Source organism: Leptopilina heterotoma, unplaced genomic scaffold (assembly GCF_015476425.1).
Source record: "Leptopilina heterotoma isolate Lh14 unplaced genomic scaffold, ASM1547642v1 Lhet_33, whole genome shotgun sequence".
Lineage (NCBI taxonomy): Eukaryota > Metazoa > Arthropoda > Insecta > Hymenoptera > Figitidae > Leptopilina > Leptopilina heterotoma.
Window position 1 is genome coordinate 905037 of NW_025111022.1, and position 21164 is coordinate 926200.

General features: G+C 22.0%; 1 protein-coding gene across 1 annotated transcript in view; it reads right to left on the reverse strand.

Annotated features, from left to right (window-relative positions):
* The window catches only part of LOC122505013 (knirps-related protein-like), a 36554-nt gene extending 29610 nt beyond the window's left edge, over positions 1-6944 (reverse strand). Inside the window, exon 1 of the mRNA XM_043616418.1 lies at positions 6175-6944. The gene's annotated coding sequence lies outside the window, so the exon portion shown is untranslated. The remainder of the gene's footprint in view (positions 1-6174) is intronic.
* Positions 6945-21164: the final 14220 nt, after the last annotated feature.

Here is a 21164-nt window from a genome sequence, read left to right on the forward strand (position 1 = left end):
AATAAAATAATTTCCAAATTTTGTATCAATATTTTTCAAAAATCCAATAATTTCTTACTTTTAATGAGAATATGCGATTAAAAAATGTTTAAACATTGAAATTAAAACATGAAATTTTCCTAATTATCAAAAAAATACCATCAGTATCTTTAGAAAAAATATTTCTGCATTTTTTCCAAAAAATTCTTTAAAAATAAGAAAAAGTACCATTTCTATTAAGAAAAATGTTATTCGCCTAACAGAATTTAGAAAAAATTGAATTTCCAAACATTTAGGAAAATTACCATGTTTTTCAGAAAAAAAATTTTTCTCTTAACTCATTTTTCAGAAAATTCTCATAGAAAAGTTTGGAAAAATTCACGAAATTTCTAACAGTGTATGTTTTAAGCTTATAAATATTGGCTACTTTTCAATTATTTCGTCATAGTTTTCTTGAAAGCATCAAATTTGATGACAAAAATTTCGATCTTTTATTTGCTCCACATTTTTGTATCTTTTTGGTATCAATTCGTTGCAATTCGAAACTTTTAATTTAACAGTGCTACAACAATTTTTTTAAAAGTATCAAATTAATAAAATTAATACCAAAGTGAATCAAATTGATAACAAAAATTTGCATCAATTTTTTATTTCATCCAAATTTTTTGTATCAATAATTTGTTGCAACTTGATATTTTTAAGTTAAAAAAATAATTTTAAGATGTACACAGTTTTTTTTGCAGATATCAAATTGAGACAAAAGAAGAATAAAAAGTGTTGCGAAGCAACAGTTTTGATTCGTTTTTTGTCTCAATTTGGTATCTGCAGAAAAAACTCTGTATAAATGCTGTTTCAGACAGATAATTTTAATATTAAAAAAAAGAATTTTATAATTTGATACAAATAACATTTTCAATATTAAAATTAAAAAAAAAAATTTCAATATTAAAAAAAATAATTTTAATATTTGATACAAATAACATTTTCATCAGTTTCTCTAAGATTCTAAAATTGAGAAAAAATATAACATTTCATGTTTTTTTTATCTCAATTTGATATCCTTAGAAAAACTGTGAAGGGAAAAATAAATCACATTTTCTTCTCACTATAAAGTGAGAAAAATCCCCTTCTAATAAACACCCTCAATATCCACAGTATTTATGTATTGCTCGTTTGCAAACTATAGAGTAATGTGCAATGATTAATCAATGTTTCGATCAATCGAATCGACTTAGCGGCATCAAAAGAAAAAGAGAGACTTTATTGAAAGGTGGCTCTCTTTGAAATGGGAATAGAAAATAAATATATAAGATTAGAAGCAAAAGAGCGCGCACACAGGTATTTTAATCTTCTATTAGCTCAATAGACATTCGAGAAGTGGTATATCGTAACGGATACATATAAACAAGCGATGGGAACAGTTATATACGTCGACTGATATCGTGAGGATCGTTACAGATAATAATCTTTGCCAGTTCGCGATATGTCTACTGATGAATTAACTAATTACATCGCGATCAATGATCATAGCGAGGCGCTTGATTTTTCACTCGATGATCTTGCAACCTGCATTTATTTATATATATAGCTATATATATACCCCATTTGTAAAGGGAATGGTATTATAAAAGTTGGAAATATTGTCGAACCGTGACGCTTGACGCTATTCGTGTCTCGATTCAAAGACAAAGAAATCAATCGTTTTGTACCTTGTATACATATATATAAATAAGAGAAATACAATAAATAAATATAAATTACGAAATGCGAGCGTATTTTCTTTAAGCGTGCAAAGAATTATTTCGAGAAGAAAAAAATTCGCGACTAAATTGATATAAAAAGTGACATGATTTATGCATGATTTGAGAATAGTTTTGATTCAGACAATTACGATGAGAAATTCATCTCGAGCTTTTCTTTTCGCTATTGGGTAAATCGTTGCGGCTTTTTATTTTTAACTCTAATATTACAGTGGAAAAAAAATTTATTTTATTCAAGCAAATAGGATATTAGCATCAAATAAATTTTTTTAAAACAATCAAAATAAATTTGCCTTAAATTTAATTTAAAGCAAATAAATTTTATTTGAAACAATAACTTTAGTATTTCAAAAAATAATTTTAATATTATAAAAAATAATTTTAGTATCTGGTACCAATAACATTTAATTGACTCAATTCAAAATTATTTAATTCAAATATCCGACTACTTGTCTCATAAATATTTACTTGAATCAAATAAATTTAATTTCAAGACAAATAAATTGTATTTGAAACAATGACTTTAGTATTTGAACCAAATAACATTTAATTGACTTAAATATAAATTATTTATTTGATAATAAACAAATAATAACGGTTGTTTGAATCAAATTTTTTTTAAGAGAATAAAAATAAATTTGCCTTAAATTTAATTTAAGGCAAATAAATTGTATTTGAAACAATAACTTTAGTATTTAAAACAATAATTTTAATATTAAAGAAAATATTTTTAGTGTTTGATACAAATAACATTTAATTGATCGAATTCAAAATTATTTAATTAAAATATCTGATTACTTGTCCGCATTATCAAATTTACTTGAATCAAATAAATTTAATTTTAAGACAAATAAATTGTATTTGAAATAATAACTTTAGTATTTGAAGCAAATAACATTTAATTGACTTAAATATTAATGATTTGATTCAAGAAAATATTTATTTGTTAATAAATAAATAATAACGGTTGTTTGAATCAAATAAATTTCTTTTTCACTGTATAGTTTCATTGTAATTTTGATGAACAAAAAGTTTTGAACGTTCAAATGAACAAAATATTTTTTGTTAAAAATATTTTCATAGATTATTGATTACAATTCAAATTAAAAACTCAAATTTTACATTTAGAAACATTATAATTAATTTGCTTAATAGTGACGCAAAATTATAGTAATTAAAATTTAATTTGAAGAAGAAATAAATAAATTTCGTTCATTTGAACGTTCAAAACTTTAACCTCCTTAATTTTGAACGTTCAAGTGAAAAATTTTTTTCGAAAATTATTAAACTAAATGTAAATATTTATTTAAATAATTTTAAATATTTCTATTTTGAATAGAATAATATTTATTCAGTTAAGAATTAATTTTTTGTACGCAGTAAATAATATTTCTATTAAAAAGCAAATTAAAAATAGTAAAAATATTGGTATAGTAAAAATATCTAAATTATATGAGAAAATTTACGAATCTTCGATGAATTTTTTTGCAGAAATAAAAATATTAAATAAATAAAGAATAAAAATAAAAGTTATTTTGTTCATTTGAACCTTAAAAACTTGTGGATCATAAAATTTACAATTCGCCCTGATCCACAAGTTTTGAAGGTTCAAATGAACAAAATAATTTTCATTAAAAATTATTATTTTTATAAATTATCATAGTTTCAATAAAAATTAAAAACTTAAATTCTACATTTAAAAACTTTATAATTAATCTTCTTCATATAGCGACGCAAAATTATTGTAATTAAAATTTAATTTCAAGCAGAAATAAATTAATTTCTTTCCCTATACGATTTTCCAAATTTTCAGAATAATTTTTATTATTCAAAAATTTGTTTCAATAATAAATAGAAAATTATTTTTTTCCTTTAATATAATGAAGATTTTTTTAATAAATGAGAAAAGTTTTAAAAAGTTATATAATAATCTAGAAAATAATTATCTGCCCATTAAAAAAATATTCAAAATTTATTTATATACTAAAAACGGATTTGAAAATTTATTTAATATATTAAATATTTGAAAATTCATTCTTTCCTGCAAAACTAATTATTATAATTAAAAATTTAAAATACTAAAAATATCTAAGAACAAGAAAGGAATGTAAAGACTTAGAAAAAATAGTAACCAAACAGGCACACTTTAGTAAAGCGTAACAATAAATTACCCATTAAATTTCATATAAATTCCGATTAGAATTAAAATTTATTATAATTAATTCACGATCTCGATTATAGAAACGGAAGAAATCGTAAAAACAATTTTATCGTTTACCAAATAAGTGGAAAAAAATAACAGAATTTTAAGAAAGAATAAATTTTAAATACATTAATGTAAATTAAAAAAAAATAATATACAAACAAAATATATAAATATATTTTATATATTTTTTTTAAATACACATATATATTATTTTTTCTATACACAAATACGTAAAATATTTCAATTAATTCCTTTACTTTACTGTACTCTTTTATTTCTAGTAATAAATTTTTAATTAACTTTAGCTAAAGACGATCGAAATAAAAACAATATATAATTTGCGGAGCATTATAGTTCCGCATACTCAATAGAAAATATTTCTCGTACAGAACATTAATTGAATTGTTGACCTTCTTTTGCAGATAATACTGTGAATACAGTTGATAATAATGAGGTGAGTGTAAATATTATTTAAATATTACTAAATATATATTAAAGTATCAAAATTTTGATAATTATTTTATTATACAATAGTAAGAGGAAAATTTTATAATTCATACTCTAAAATACTTTTGCGTTTCTATTTGGCAATAATTTAATATCGATTTAATTCAATTACCTTATTTTTTAAATCTAAATAAAAATTATTAGTGGAAATTGAGCCACGAATTCCGTTTAGTACCTATGAGAATTTTAACTATTTTTTTCTTCAGTTTTCAGTGAAATTAAGTAAGAAAAAATATTTGCTGTATGATTTTATATATTATAATTGTCTCGATGTTTAATATAATAATTTAATAGTATTAGTATTTAATATTATTATAAATTAATTAATTAATTTATTTATTAATTTATAATTTATATTAATTTATTAATATAATAATTATATAAAAGTTTATTTACTCTCTAAACGAATTAGTAAAAATGTTTACTAATTAGTGACAGACCTTTTGATTTGGAATTAGTAAATTTTTCTTTGACTTTTTGTTTTTGAATTAGAACTTTTTACTAATAAATTAGTAAAAAATACCATTTATTAGTGAAATTTACTAATTCAAAAGCAAAAAGTCAGTCACTAATTTTTACTAATTCAAATTAGTAAACATTTTTGCTAATTTATTTATAGAGATATATAATAATTATAAAAATACATAATTATTACAAAATAATATTTTATAGTAAAAATTAGTGAATAATTTTACTAATGCGAATCAGTTGCTAAATTTTTGCTGTAATTTAAATTCAGGGAAGTAAATTGGGAGTAAATCGAGTTAACAAATAAATATTTACTTGAATCAAATAAATTCTACTTATTTAAATTTTGTTTCATTGAAATTTCGAAAGATTAAATGAAAGAGTTTTTTTATGTCTAAATGTTTTCTAAAATTACTATGCAAAAACGGAAAAATAATTTAAAGTCAACATTTATTTAGTTGAAAATTAATTTTTTTGTGTATAAAATAATATTTTTTAGTAAAATACAAATTGAAATAAGTAACAAAATATCGGGGTTCATTTGAAAATGAAAATTTCAGGGACATCGTATTTTTAGTTAAACAATGTTGATATAATAATGACGAGAAGAGAATAATTTTAGCTTTTTGTTAAAATCATTTTATTTTAAATATTTTGTAATAAAAGGCTTAAATAATAATAATAATAATAATAATAATAATAACAAAAATATTTGAATTTTTCCCGAATTATTCATAAACAGCAGAGTTAGTCCCTCATTTTTTCATAGTTTTAATTTTTCAATAAAAACATTAATAAAAAATAAGAATAATATTAATAACAAATAAGCGAATAATAAAAAATTATAATGAAAACAATAACAAACATTAACAATAATTGAATTATAATAAAATTCAATCAAATTTATGTCTTTAAAGTTTCAAACGTTCAAATGAACGACGATATTTTCATAATTCTTTTTAATTTGTATTTTATTGCAAAATATTGTCTTTATAATTAAAAAAGTAATTTTTATGAAATGAATATTCAATTCTAATATTTTTCATTTCAGTCTATTAATTTTTAAAAATATCAAAGTCCACAGAAATATTTCCTTTATTTGAACTTTTAAATTTTCAGGGAAATTCAAATTGATTTGGTAATTCAAATTTTTTTTGAAAAATGTCAATTAGCCGATTATTCAAAGAAAGAAATGTAAAACATTCAACAACAAAAAATTAAAAACTATAAACCAAAGAAATACAAATAACATACCTTTTAATTCGTGTTAAATTCGCAATTAATCAAAAATCCCAATTTTCGAAAAATCGTGATATCCTCACAAGTTGTGTACAATGTTCACTGTTTCCAAGAGCACCATTATTTTTTTTCAAAATCACAAAATCAGTCACCTTCACTTTTTAATTTTGATAGGAAAAAAAAGTAAATCAAAATATCAACAAAACACAGTCATTAATCCTCCAAGCGAGTTTTTCGGTCCAAGTGCGTGCACAGAAATTTGTTCCTTACGAAAATTCACAATTCGTATCCAAATTTATTTATCACTATTCAAAATTCAGTAGAAAAAAAAAAATTTGTTTTTCACAATTTCGAAAAAAAAAGATAGTAAACTATCCTCTGGAGAATGAAAAAAAAAGAAATTGTACCCTTGAATAAAATAAAACCGCAAAAAACAAAATCGGTTGCTTTGCGGTAGCGCGGGTGTTTATATATCATATATAGAAAAAAAAAACAACAACGCAAGGTGTCAATGCGACGATGACTGTTAGGTGAATGATCTTTTGGGAAGTGAGGGTGTCTTGATTGTTAAATCACTCCCCACCTGTGTGAGAGAACCTAATGATTTTGGTCTGTCAGTCAGTGCCAGACGTACCAGCGAATGGCACGCTCACTATACACTCGTCAGTGGGTCCTCGTTTTTTTTTTCTTCTTTCCTCTCTTTTTCTTTCTTTGCGCGCGCAAACGATCTCTTTCTCTCTTAACTATGCACGTTAGGGGGCCTTATAGATACTGTTTGTTGAATCGCAAATGCAAGGTCCCATCCACTGTTGTACAGGTGGGACGTGGGTCCTGAGGGTCCCCTTTAACATCGATGAGGGGAGGGGGAAATTCTCGATGAATGTGGGACTTACCTTCGTGGGTCCACAATGAGTAGTGGGAGGTGAAAAGGTGGAGCCTATTTTGCGCCCCTCTTTCTTATGGTCCCTTCCTTTTTCACCTTCATATTTCTTCTCACCACCACCACCACCGACGACAACAACAACAACCACTATCACATGGACCTCTTCGGGTCTATGACTTATTGAAAATCTTCACGCAACTCTTTTTTTTATTTATGTTTTCTATATGCCTTGAATTTAGTCGATTCAAGGGAATATGGATCTTTTTCTTTTCTTTGTTTACGCTTTTTTGGGAGTTAGGTTTTCTTTCTTTACTCTCTGAATCTGAATTAGTAGAATTTTACTAATTTAATTATTTATTCTACTAATACTAATTTTCTACTAAAAAAATTTCCATTTTTGATTAATAGAATATAACAAATTGTAAGTAAAATTTTAATAATTTTTTTAGTAAAATTTCACTAATTGCTAGTTGTCTAATTTAACTTCAAAAAAATTATTTTAGTCAAATAATAGACAATTACTTGTCTATTATAAAATTAATATTTACTTGTATCAAATAATTTTTATTTGTGTCAATTATAATTATTGTATTTGTTTCAAATACTGAAAATATTGGTTCAAATATATATATGATTTATTTGAATCAAAGGTGTGCGCAGAAAAAAAAATAAAAAACAACTTAAAAAATTCTTTATTTTTTATAATATTTGTTTAATTTCTACTCTCTAAAATTAAATGAGCGAGAAAAGTCGTATAAAAATTCAATTTAGTGAAAATTTCCACTAATTTTTAGAAAAATTTGACACTATTTCATTTAGTATTTTTAAATTTTCAACTAAATTATATTAGTTAAAAATTACTAAAAATTGGTAGAAATGTTTACTAATTTAAATAAGTGGACAATTTTTTACTATTTCAGATTTAGAGAATAGATAAATAATTTTAATCAAAAAGAAAGATTAAAGAAGCATCTTAGAACAATTTCTATTGCTTTTTACATTAACAAACATAAAAATGTATTCGATTGTAATTTTTGTAAAATTCAATTATTTTTTAATTTATAAATTTAAATTTAATTCAAATTCAATTGTATTTTTAATTAAATCTCTCAAAATTTCAATTATTCTTAATCTAATTCTAAAAAATTTCAAAGATTATATTCCCTGAAATGTCAATTATTTGAAGAAATTTCAATTAATCGTTTATTGAAATTCAATTATTTTTAATATAATTATTGGAAATTTCAATTATTTTCAATGTAATTAAAAGAAATTACAATTACTTCTTTTTAATTAAATTAAAATTTAAATATAGGAATACATTCAATTGCGAGCTTTGTAAAATTCAATTATTTACCAATTATAAAATTGGAATTCATTAAAAATTCGATATTTTTTAAATCTCTAATGGAATTTAAAAAAAAAATTCAATTAATTTTCTTTAAATTTCACAACAGTGGAATTAATTTTTTAGAAATTTAATTAACGATAGGTACTGTTTTAATCATTTTTAACTGACATTCAGTGCAATTTCACTGATTGAAACCGTTAAAATAATAGAGTTACTCGAATCAGTCAAATTTCACTGATTTCTTTTTAGAATTTCCAAATATTTTCAAAAATTACCGATTGACATAAAAATCGCAAACATGAATTTTACCATTTTAAACTGTAAAGAATTTTTTAATACGTGATGCAATATTATTATTATTAATACGATTTTAATAATATTGAGGAAACTAAAAATGATTAAAAATTTTAATCAAATTAAATTTAAGGGAGCGTTCACAAATTACGTAACGCTAATTTTTGAAAATTTTGACCCCCCCCCCTCCCCCCATGTAACACAATGTTACATACATTAGCGCCATTTTTTCTGCTGTACATAACAAATAGCTAGACCCCCCCCTCCCCTTTATAATGTTACGTAATTTGTGAACGCTCCCTAATTTAAAACTGATTAAAATTTTAGGCTCAAAAATTGTTTGAATTTAAGAAAAAATATATTTAAGCTGAAGGTGATTCTATTGTTATATGATTTCAATCAGACAAGTATTATTTTGACGTATAACTTAAAACTTAAAAGTAAATTTAACTAACAAATAATTGTCTTTAAATCTTAAAGCATATAATTATTTTTGAAAATTACTTTCTGTAAAGAAAAATCGCATTAAAATGAAACATTCACTTAGTTAATAATTAATTTTTGTAATGTAAAAAAAATCTTCTTTTGCAAAAGAATACATGATCAATTATATTATTGTTATAATTATTTTTATTTTATAATTAATTCAAAATTGTAATGACAAATAGAAATCATTAGAACTTTTTTCACTTCTTTTCATTAAAAGACTAAAATTTTGTTAAATCTTATGTTTTGTCAAATTGAAATTTTGCAGATTTTTGCTCTTTACTTCTAAGCAAAATTAGAAAATTGTTAAACAACTGTGATTAAGAAATAGAAAATTTATTTATTTTTCATTATTTTTCTTTATGAATCACAATTTTTTTAACAAAATTATTACTGTAACTTCATCAAAATTATTTTCATCATTTTAATTCAATAATTATTATTTTCTAAAATTTAAGACTATTGTTTATGAAAATAATTGAATTCTTTAAAAAAAATTTATTATTTATAAAAATAATTGAATTCCTGTGAAATTTTTATTATTTATGAAAAGAATTAAATGTTTGCATACAATTTTATTAAAATTTTTTTTTAAATACTTAAATTCTTTTTGGGAAATTTTATTAAAATAGTAGATATTGAAAATCATTGAAATTAGAAAAATGCATTTTATTTTTGAAAATAATTGAAATTAGGACAAGAATTTTTTTGACATTTATATGAAAATAATTGAACTTTGGAGAAGAATTTTGTTATTTATAAAGATAATTGAGATTTTTACGAGAATTTTTTTCAAATTTTGAACATAGTTGAATTTTATAAGAAGAATTTTATTTTTTTTTTTTGAAAATAATTGAATTTCTGCAGTTATTTGTAATTTCTCCAAAATTGAATTTTTTTTAGTGTTTTCAACAAAAATTTAAATTAGAAAATTTAAAAAATTCTATTATTTTTAAAATTTCTAATTTTATTTAAGAAAAGGTAGTAAAAAGTTGGTTTGTTGTTAGTAGGAGTATAATTGAAAGTAGTGTTTTTCAAGCATGATACGCGCATACATATTTTGATAAACCTCAGTGTATAAATATATACTCCGATTTTATTATCTGGTATAGAAATGTATCATTGAAGTCAAAGTGCTTTGCCAGGTGAGATGAGAAGTGTTTATCCATCGAAAAAGGGTTAGTGTATAATAATACATAAATCTCTTGTATAATACAGTCTCAATATGTGAGAAAATTGTGCGCGCTTAACTTTTGTGTATATAACGAGTTAATCACAGATAATCACACTATACTCTATTCTTGTGCTGAAGGAGGTGAATTTTCAATAATAATTGGAAAAAAATCGCGTCCTCTTGGGCAATGACTTTTTCACGCGCCTCGAAATTTACATAGGGAAGAGTTCGTTTTGATGTTTGAGAAAGCTGTTTGTATTCCAGTCAATGCGAACCCTCCGGCATGAACTAGGAAAGTTTCTTTGGTTTTTGTCAATTGAAGAAAACACGCGGATGTTCCAAAGAGAAAACGATCCGAATCGTGGGAAGCTTGTTAACAACCACCTCTTATTTTTTTTTCTTTGTCATAAATTGTCAAAATCGCTCCTTTCCCTCTTATAAATTGAAATAATATAAATATTGCTCTCGAGAAATTGCTTGCACAAAAAAATGTGCTTTTTGTATTAGTTGATAGGAAATTCTAAGTGGTAGAAAATTTTTTAAAACTCTTGTAAACAATAATTAATTTGAATTTACCAAAAAAAAAAAAAAAAAAAAATGATTTCAAATATTAATTAAATTACACAAAACTACGTTAATTATTACGTTGAGAAGAGGTCACGATTTTACCGAGCGATAATTACAATTCCCATGTCTATATAGAATCACTATAACGCTTTTGTTTTGCCCCTGAGCAAAATCATAATTAACTAAGTATACGCCTTCACACATTTATCGAGAGACGCGGATATATTTAAGCTATATATATACACACAATGGATTCATCAATTTTATTCAATACAAATAGAACTTTACAATGTGTTAAAGTGTTAACCTCCAGGCCGAAAATGTAGAAAGTGTAATTTCTGACAGTTATGGTAGAATAGATTCAGTTAAATTACAGAACAAACAAAGAAGAAATATATATATATATACTGCTACTACACGTACCAATATAATGTAATGTAATTTAACATTTATTAATCACCAATTTATTAAATTTTAATAAATTTATTTCTTTTAGAAAAAGTATTTTTATAAATGATAATAAATGAAGAAAAGAATAGATCAATTAATGTTTGATATACTGTTGAATAAATAAATAAATAAATAAATAAATTTTTGTTTTAATGATGGGATTTTTTATAAATAAATAAAATAAATACAAAAATATAAATATAATATATAAAAATAAATAAAGAAGAAAAAGAATAAAAAAGAAAATAAGAATAAAAAGTACTAAAAATAATAAAAAAACATTAGGTACATAAAAAGTTAATAAAAAATTAAATAAAAACTATCAATAAAAAATTTAAAATAAATAATTTTTCGTTTCACTGTTGAACTTTTTCAAAAATTAACAAAAAAAATAATGAAAAGTATAAATAAAACAATAAAAAATAAAGAAAAAGTATGAATAAATATAAAGTTTTGTTTTACTCTTGGGCTTTTTTCATAAATAAATAAATTCAAAATAAAAAAATAAATAAAGAAGAAGAAAAAAAAGAACAAGGGAAAAGAATCCAAAAAGTATAAAACATAATTTAAAAAATTAAAAAAGAGAAAAAGAATAAAAAGTAGAAAAAACAATAAATAAAATAGAATTGAAAAAGAAAAAAAAGGAATGAAAAGTACGAAATCAATAAGAAGCCAAAAATAAAAAAATTTAATTTAAAAATAAAAAACGACGAACAAAAATTGAAAAAGAGAAAAAAAGAATAAAATGTAGAAAAAACAATAAATGAGAAAAATTCATATAAAATTGGAAATAACGGAATAAATAAGTTTTTGTTTTACACTTGAATTTTTCCATAAATAAAAAAGTAAATAAAATAATAAAAAATAAGAAAAAGTACCTACCTATAAATAAATTTTTGTTTTACTGTTGGGCTTTTTTCATAAATAAATAAATTAAAAATAAAAAATAAACAAAAAAAAAAGAAAAGTAATAAAAAATGAGAAGAAAAAATAAAAAATACAAAAAAATAATAAAAAATTAATTAAAAAAACAAAAAAGAGAAAAGGAATAAGTGCAAAGAAATTAATAAATAAAAAGGAAAAAGAGTATGAAAACATAATAAAAAACAATAAATAAAAAATAGAAAACATAAGTAAAAAACGACGGAAAAAATTAAAAAAGAGAATAAAAAGTAGAAAAAACAATGAAAAACCAAAAGAATAGATAAGAAATAAATAAAATTAATTAATAAAAAAATAGAAAAAATTAAAAAAGAGGATAAAAAATACAAAAACAATGAAAAACAAAAAGAATAAATAAGAAATAAATAAAAATAATTAATAAAAAAATGAAAAAAAGTAAAAAACGACAAAAAAAATTAAAAACGAGAAAAATTAGAAATAACAATAAATAAGAATTAAGTAAAAAAAATGAATAAAAAAATTAAAAATAGAAATAAAAAAAGAAGTAAATAAAAAAAGCAAACAAACGAAAAAAATAAATAAATGAAATGATATTCATGAATATCAAGTTCAAATAAAAATAAAATGATATTTGTAATAATTATATTGCGTGATAGAATTCGTGCATTATTTCCTAAATTACAAAAGTTATTTCGAAACAATTTATTACCGCATTAAGAAATGGAATATACAGTCAAATTATGATCTATAAAAATCAAAGAATAGTTAATAAATTTTAATTACTTTCTAAACTAATTTAAATTAAAATAAATTTAATAGAAACCAATTTTTTCTCACCTGAAACATTTTATTTATACATACGAACGAGTAATAAAAATATATCTAAAATGATAATGATTATATTATGTAACCACAATTTGTAAGTATTTAATTTTTTTCTCCTATACATAATATTTTTTCAATCCTTCAATTTGCTTTTAATCACTAATTAATTATTCAATACCACAACAATTTTACGACATTTTTTTAAACATTGATTTTTTAAAACTTTTTATATAAAAAATACGTTAAGAAAAAAATACAGTATCTACCTACCTGTAATAGTGTTTCTAAATTTGTTTACCTTCAACAAAGTAGAAATAATTATTTTAGGACTAATCCAAGTTTTAAATTTGTTTTTTCAATTTTTTTTTTCGTTTGTTTGCACCAAGGTCTGTGTTTGTCTCGAAAAAATGCCTCAGATTTATCTGAAAATATTCCAAAAAGGGAAATTTTTAAACTCATCACATTAAAACTGTTAAATCTGAAAAAGATAGTCATCACAGGTATTATAAAAACTTGGAAGGGAACATTTTTGTGCACCTATAACGTAGACATTTAATCTGGTCGAGAAAAAGAAAGAGAGAGAGAGAGAAGGAGAGAAAAAGGGGGATTACGAAAAATTACTCTACTTACCAGAAAACATAAAGGAAAAGAGAAAAAAAAAAATAAAAATAATAAAATACCGTAAATATTTTGACAAAAATTGAACTTTTTAAATCGCTTCGAAAAATTCCTGTACTATTAAGAAAAGGTGGGAAAAAGTTCGAACAATGTAAAGAGAACGGTAATATGGTCAGGAAAAAGGGACGTTGGTCTGTGTCATAAAACGATAATGATGCTCCCTATACAGATCACTTAATCAGGTTTTTGGGTTTTACGGGGCAAACTTTTCTCAAATGCAAAGTTTCCACTCAGCACTAAAAGTATATCATAAAATGTCGGCACAAAAATGGTTTTATTATCATAGGTTTCCTTTTATAATAGGCAAAACGGGTGTACCCTCTTAAAAAAAAATAACAGAAAGAATTGGTACCGTTTTTAACTAAAAAGTAGAAGTTCTAAGCTTATCCATATTATAATCATAAACTAATAAATTTTTTTCGTTTTTTTTCTTTTTTTCCACAAAAAAAAAAAAAAAAATGTTTTTTTAGGTTCTTTTTCCTTTACGATATTTCGTCCCGTTCTAGTTTTTGCTTAAGAGTATTTTCGAGTTATTACTTTATTGCAGTAGTTTTTTTTTCCTCTAGACTATTTTATATGTGTATATATATGCCTCACCCCAATTCACCGTTATAAAAAATGCAAAAGAGGGAAAAAAACGAGCAAAAAAATTTTTATTTTTTTTTTGCTACATCAATATAGTGGATGACTTTTTTCCTGTACCGTTACAATTGTAATGACTCTAAAAAATTTCTTTAAAATGACCCCCTTAAATTACCTTAAAAAAATTCTTTTTTCTTCAATTTTCGACTTTTTAATTATTTAATTATTTAATTTTTTAAAAATAATAAATTATAATATTATTAAAAATGATTTTTTTTATTTAATTATTTAATTCGACTTTCAAAAACATTTTGGCGAATTGATTTTTTTTACTGAAAAAAAATTTATATTATAAATTAAAGAAAAAATTAATCAAAAAAATGGATTATCAAAAATTTATTTACTTGAATCAAATTAATTTTTATTTAAAAGCAATAAATTGTTTTTACACCAATAATTTTGGTATTTGCAACAAATAGCATATTTATTTTATACAAGGAAATATTTATTTGATACAAAGAAATATGTACTTTGATAATAGACAAAGAAATTTATTTGATTCAAATAAACGATTTGTCTAATATCAAAAAAATATTTGCTTTAATCAAAAAATTTTTATTTTAATCAATTAAATGGTATTTGCTTCTAATAATGAATTTCTTGATTCAAATACAATTTATTTGAAAATAGACAAACAATCGGTTATTTGAATCAAATAAATTTTTTTTAAATCTATTGTTATTATTTTATTATTATTACAGGTTTGCAACAAAAATTTAATTTTGATTTTCCCGGATTTCCAGATAAAATTTTGACTTTTTCCCTGACTCTAAAGAATATTCTGATTCACACTGAAAATTTATTATTAAGTAGATTCTCAAAGAAAAGTTCTATTAAATTTATTTACAAACTCTAATTGTAAAATTATTCGAAAACATTAATAGCTTAATTTTTTTAACTGTAACTTCTTCAAAACTATTTTCAAGAATTTTTAACTAATACCATTTTTTAAATCAATTATTTTTAATAATATTAGAAAAAGTTTTTTAAAAATTTTCAAACCTATTTGTTTACAATTCAATTTTACGAAATTTCGATTATTCCGAAATAAAAATTTCAAATAATTTCAAAAAAAAAAAATTTAATTAAACTTTTTCAAAAAAATTAATTCTACAGAATTATTAGTTAAAAGTATGAAGAATTCAGATTTTCAAAGATTTCAATTTAAAACCTTTTCAAAATTCAATTATTTCTAAAAATTCATGCCACAATGCTTTTAATATTGAATTATTATTTAAAATTTTAATTGAAAATTTATTTTTAAATCAATTTTTTTTTTAAATTTTACTAGAATTCAATTATTTAAATACAAAAATAAATAATTGATTGAATAATTAAAATGTTTCTCAAAATTGAATTCTTTCGACGAATTTTAATAAAATTTTCAAGAATAATTACATTTTTCGAAGAATTCGATTAAAATTGTATTAAAAATAATTGATATTCTGCAATGAGTTTTATTATTTATGAAAACAATTGAATCCTTAAAAAGAATTTTATTATTTATGAAAATAATTGAATCTCTGTAAAGAATTTTATTATTTATGAAAATAATTGAATTATTGAGAAGAAATTTATAGAAAAAATTTTAAATAATTGAATTCTTTTGGAAAATTGTTGAAAATAATTGAATTTTGGAGGAGAATTCTATTATTTATAAAAATTTATTAAAATTTTGACGAGAATTTTTATAAAATCTTTAAACATAATTGAATTATTGCGAAGAATTTTATCACTTTTGAAAATAATTGAATTCCTATGAAATTGTTATTGTTTATAAAAATAATTAAATGTTTGCTTAGAATTTTATTTAAATTTTTTTTGAAATAATTGAATTATTTTGGAAAATTGTTTAAAAATAGTAGATATTGAAAATCATTGAATTGAGGAAAATTTTGTAAAATAATTGAAATTTAACCAAGAATTTTATTAAAAGTTTTGAATATAATTGAATTTCGGAGAAGAATTTTATTATTATTTGATACGAATAAATATTTATGTAACAGCAAACACGTAGACATTTATTGGAATGAAATAAATTTTTTTCCATGTGTCAAATATTTTGGTAATTTTTCTTCTCTCCTTCTTTTTTTGGAAGAAAATGAAAATAATTATTCGAAAATAAATGCGTTATTGTGACGCATAAATTAGAAATTATATTCTTCGGGTGATAAATTACTGTAGTCTAATAAACCCACATGATGTACGTTCCTTAGATTTATGATTCAAGTTTTATCAGGTGTTTTTTTTTTTTTTTTTTTTTTTTTCTTTTTTGAGGAAAATGATTTGAACTTTTAAATGGGTTAAGTGGCGAGATTCATTGAGAGTTTATAATGTAATTCGGATGAATTGATGACTTTCTAAAAATGTGGAATTTCTTTTTTTTTCTAATTTTTCTTTCAATTGTCGACTTGAACTGTCTTTCAGTGAAGAATTGTCTTATTTTCACCTCGACATAAGAGGTGCGGCTGAGATGATGCGGTTCTTCGAAAACTTTAAGGAAGACACGCATGGCCTGGTAATTGCGTTCTATGCACTGAAAAGAGATTGCGCTAATCCTTTGACCTTTTCTCTCAACTTTGTTGCTGACTCGAACTGAACATTTTTCCATTCTTCGATATATAGATATACATACAACTTGAGAGAGCAGAAGGGAATCACCATTTCCCCCTTTCTTCTCCCCCTCCGAAACGCCGATTTCAAACTTACTTTCCTTCGCCTTCTCAAAGATGGCTCTAGGTGTTTTATCTTCTCTTTTGTTTTCTTCATCCCCTTAATTTAACGAAAAAATTTCACCGAATTATATCAATCGATGCTAAACTTTTAGTACCAGGGTGGAAATTTGATAAAAAAAAATTAAATTCCTATTTTATAGTGAAAAAAGTAAGAAAGTGTCTTTTTTACCTCACTCTACTCTAATTTATTTATATTCCAGTCCTGAAAATAAAATTAATCTTAATTTAGAGTTAAACTTGTGTAAAAATAAAATATTTTTATAATCTGATTTTGATCTAGTTGCAACTAGAAAGAACTATAATTTTATATCATTCAATTATATTAAATAATAATATGAATGAAGATCGTTTGAATTTAAAAATTAATTTTTTAACAATAATAAATTTTTAAAATATTTTAATTTTACAAAATAAAAAAATTTTAAATAATTTCCAAAACGAAGCAAAACATTTTTCACATTTAAAAGTATTATTTTAAATGTGAAAGTAATTAATTAAACCAGTTAAATATTTAAAGAATTAACTAATATAATAATTTGAATGTTCCTTTATTCTTTCATTCATTCACTTTTTCTGTCCCTCACACTCTCAAGTTTTCTTTTGTTTATACTTTTGTTTTTTGTTATCTTTAGATAGATTGTATATTATATTATTGTTATAGTTATTTTCATTTTCTAATTAATTCAAAATTGTAATGAAAAATAGAAATCATCAGAATTTTTTTCACTTCTTTTCATTAAAAGACTAAAATTAAGTTAAATATTATGTTTTGTCAAAATAAAATTATGCAGATTTTTGTTCTTTACTTCTAAACAAAATTAGAAAATTGCTAAACAACTGTGATTAAGAAATAGAAAATTTATTTATTTAACATTATTTTTGTTTATGAATCACAATTTTTTTAACAAAATTATTATTTTGTTTTAGAAAAAGAAGAAAAATATTTGCACAATTCCTATTTTTAATCTTTTTTTTTGGAACAGGATTTTCCACAGGAATTAAAACATTCAAAAATTTCAAATTCAAACCTTTTTTTAAATTTAACAACTTATAAAAGAATTGTTATAAAACATGAAGATATCGATTGCTCCGAGTCGAAGACTCGGAGTGAGCGATTTCTTCATGTTTTCTAATAATTAAAGATGACCGAGAGATAAAATCATTATTTTATATTATAAAAATATTGTTACTGTAACTTCATCAAAATTATTTTCATAATTTTAATTCAATTATTATTTTCTAAAATTTAAGATTATTGTTTATGAAAATAATTGAATTCCTGTGAAATTTTTATTATTTATGAAAAGAATTAAATGTTTGCATACAATTTTATTAAAATGTTTTTTAAATAGGTAAATGAATTTTTTTTCGGGATTTTTACGAGAATTTTTTTAAAATTTTAAACACAATTGAATTTTATAGGAAAAATTTTCTTTTTTTTAAAAAAATAATTGAATTTCTGCAATTATTTGTAATTTCTCCAAAATTGAATTTTTTTAGTGTTTTCAACAAAAATTTAAATTAGAAAATTTTTAAATTCTACTATTTTTAAAATTGCTAATTTTATTTTAAAAAAAGACAGGGGTCGTCTATGTTATTTCATTTTCTACTTTGACTTTCATTTTCACTTTCATTTCAAAAGATTTTTATTTTCACATTCATTTTTAATTTTATAATTTTCTTTTCACTTTTACTTTTATAGATTTTTAATTATATTTTCACTTTCACTTTGACAGTTTTTTTCACTCTCCATCAAAGTGAAACATGAAATTAAACATTTTTTAAGTGAAAAAATTTCATCTTAAGAAAGATGAAAGTGAAAATGAAAATAAAAGTAAAAAATTTATCAAAATTGCCACTGAAAATAAAAATCTGTTAAAATGAAAATAAAGGTGAAAAAAATTTATCAAAGTGAAAGTAAAAATAGAATTGATAATAAAAATCTTTAAAAGGCAAAATGAAGATGAAAGAAAATTGATCAAAGTGAGAGTAATAATAAAAGTGTATTTTATTGCAAAATTTTTGATAAATCGAAATATTGCGTAAAATTTAATTGAAAATAATAATTAAATCTTAGACGTATTTTAAATGAACTTTCCTTTTTTTTAAATAATTGAATTTTTAAAAAACTTTTTCAAAATTACTAAAAAGAATTTATTTAGAGAAGAATTTTAGTTAAAAATTTTAGAAATTAATTGCATTTTGTAAGAATAATAGTTGTAATTTATAGAAATAATTCAAAAGATTTGAAATTGTAATTTTTAGAAATTTTAAGTCTTGTGAAAAAATAAATAATAATAATAATTAATTAAAAGAAATTTATTAATTCAAAAAAGTTAATCCTTAGCTATATAAATAAATGTTTAATAAACGTCATTTCTATTTATTTATTTATTTCAGGACTATTATTATTATTATAAAATATTCTAAAATTACTTTCCGAAAGAAATTTTTTATTTCAACGTTTAAAATTTTAGGAAAATAATTATTCAAGGGGAGAAAAAGGGAACAAATTATGATTCTTTGAACAAATAAAAGTCCTTTTTATTACAAATTTGAAATTTTTTTTTACATGTAATTAAACTTTTGGACAATTTTTACCGAATAGTAAATAATATACATAATAAATTCATAAATACTTATAATTATAATATATCAATTAACAGAAGTTAACGACAATTATAATAATTAAAAATAATCAAATAAATGAAAATTATATTTGAATTCAATTCTATTAGAACTGTTGAATATATTTTGAATATATATTGTAATATTAGTCGAACATATAGAAATTTCCCCTATTCATGTATAGGGAACAATAAATTATATTGTTCGAACTAATGGAAAAAATGATTAATTTTACAAGGACCTTCAAAATCGTAATATATGTGGCACAACTATACACAATTATAAAGATTGAGTGCACAAATTGTTTCACAATTATTAAACAAAATTTTCAATCACGAAAGAATCAAAGATTACTAAATCAATGTTTTCAATAAAAGAAAGAAATTTTTCTTTTCGTGAAACAATAAAGTAGTAAATAAAATATTGTCAATATTTTCAATGATGATAAAACGATAAAAGGAGAGGAGATTTTAGACAATTTCGAAATGACCATGATTTGTTTACTTGTAAATGCGAGAGGCACCTGTCGCCTCTATTTTGAGGCCGAATGCAAAATCCTTGAAATTTTTAAGTATCGAAAAATATTTTTTTTTAATTTTCTAAATTTTTTATTTTATTATTCGTTTTTATTTTTTTATTTATTGTTCTATTCATTTTTATTTTTGTTTAAATTGTATTACGTAGCTCTTTCTTAATTTGGTTACAAAAAAAAAATTTTTTTTAAAATTATTTTTAATTTTATTATGCAGCTTTCTCTTAATTTGATTACAGAATTTTTTTTTCTCCCCTTAAATGAATTCCTTATTTCATTGAATAAAAAATTACAAAATAAAAATCAATACATATGATTGATTGGATTTTATATGCAAAAAAAAAGAAAGATGATTGTCTTTTTTTTCACGCAGATTACCCGCACGTATAAAGAAATCAACGATTGATTTGCAAATTGGCATTCGCGCATTTATAAAGAATTCAGAAGAATATCAATATATGCTAATATTCTCAATCTATGTATATATTTTCTTTTAATATTCTCGAGTCCGATATTATTGTTGGTTGATTTAGAAAATGCGGATCTCATAATATGGGAATCATTAGGTATATGTAGGGAAAGACAGACGGGAATTTTGCAATCATTGATCGGAAAGAAGATGCAATCGTGTTTTTCTCAAACTCATAAGAGACAACAACACCTCGTAAGTAATGTGCGTAACGGACTTGGAAAAACTGCTACATGTCAGTAGATCATTGAATGATTTGCAATCGACGGCCTAGAAAGGAAAACGAATTGCATCTCATCTATTTTACTATATTATTGATCCTTGACTGTTTCTGTGGCGCTGTTAATTTTCTGCTTCATCATCATTTCGAATGTACTTTTGAACCGGA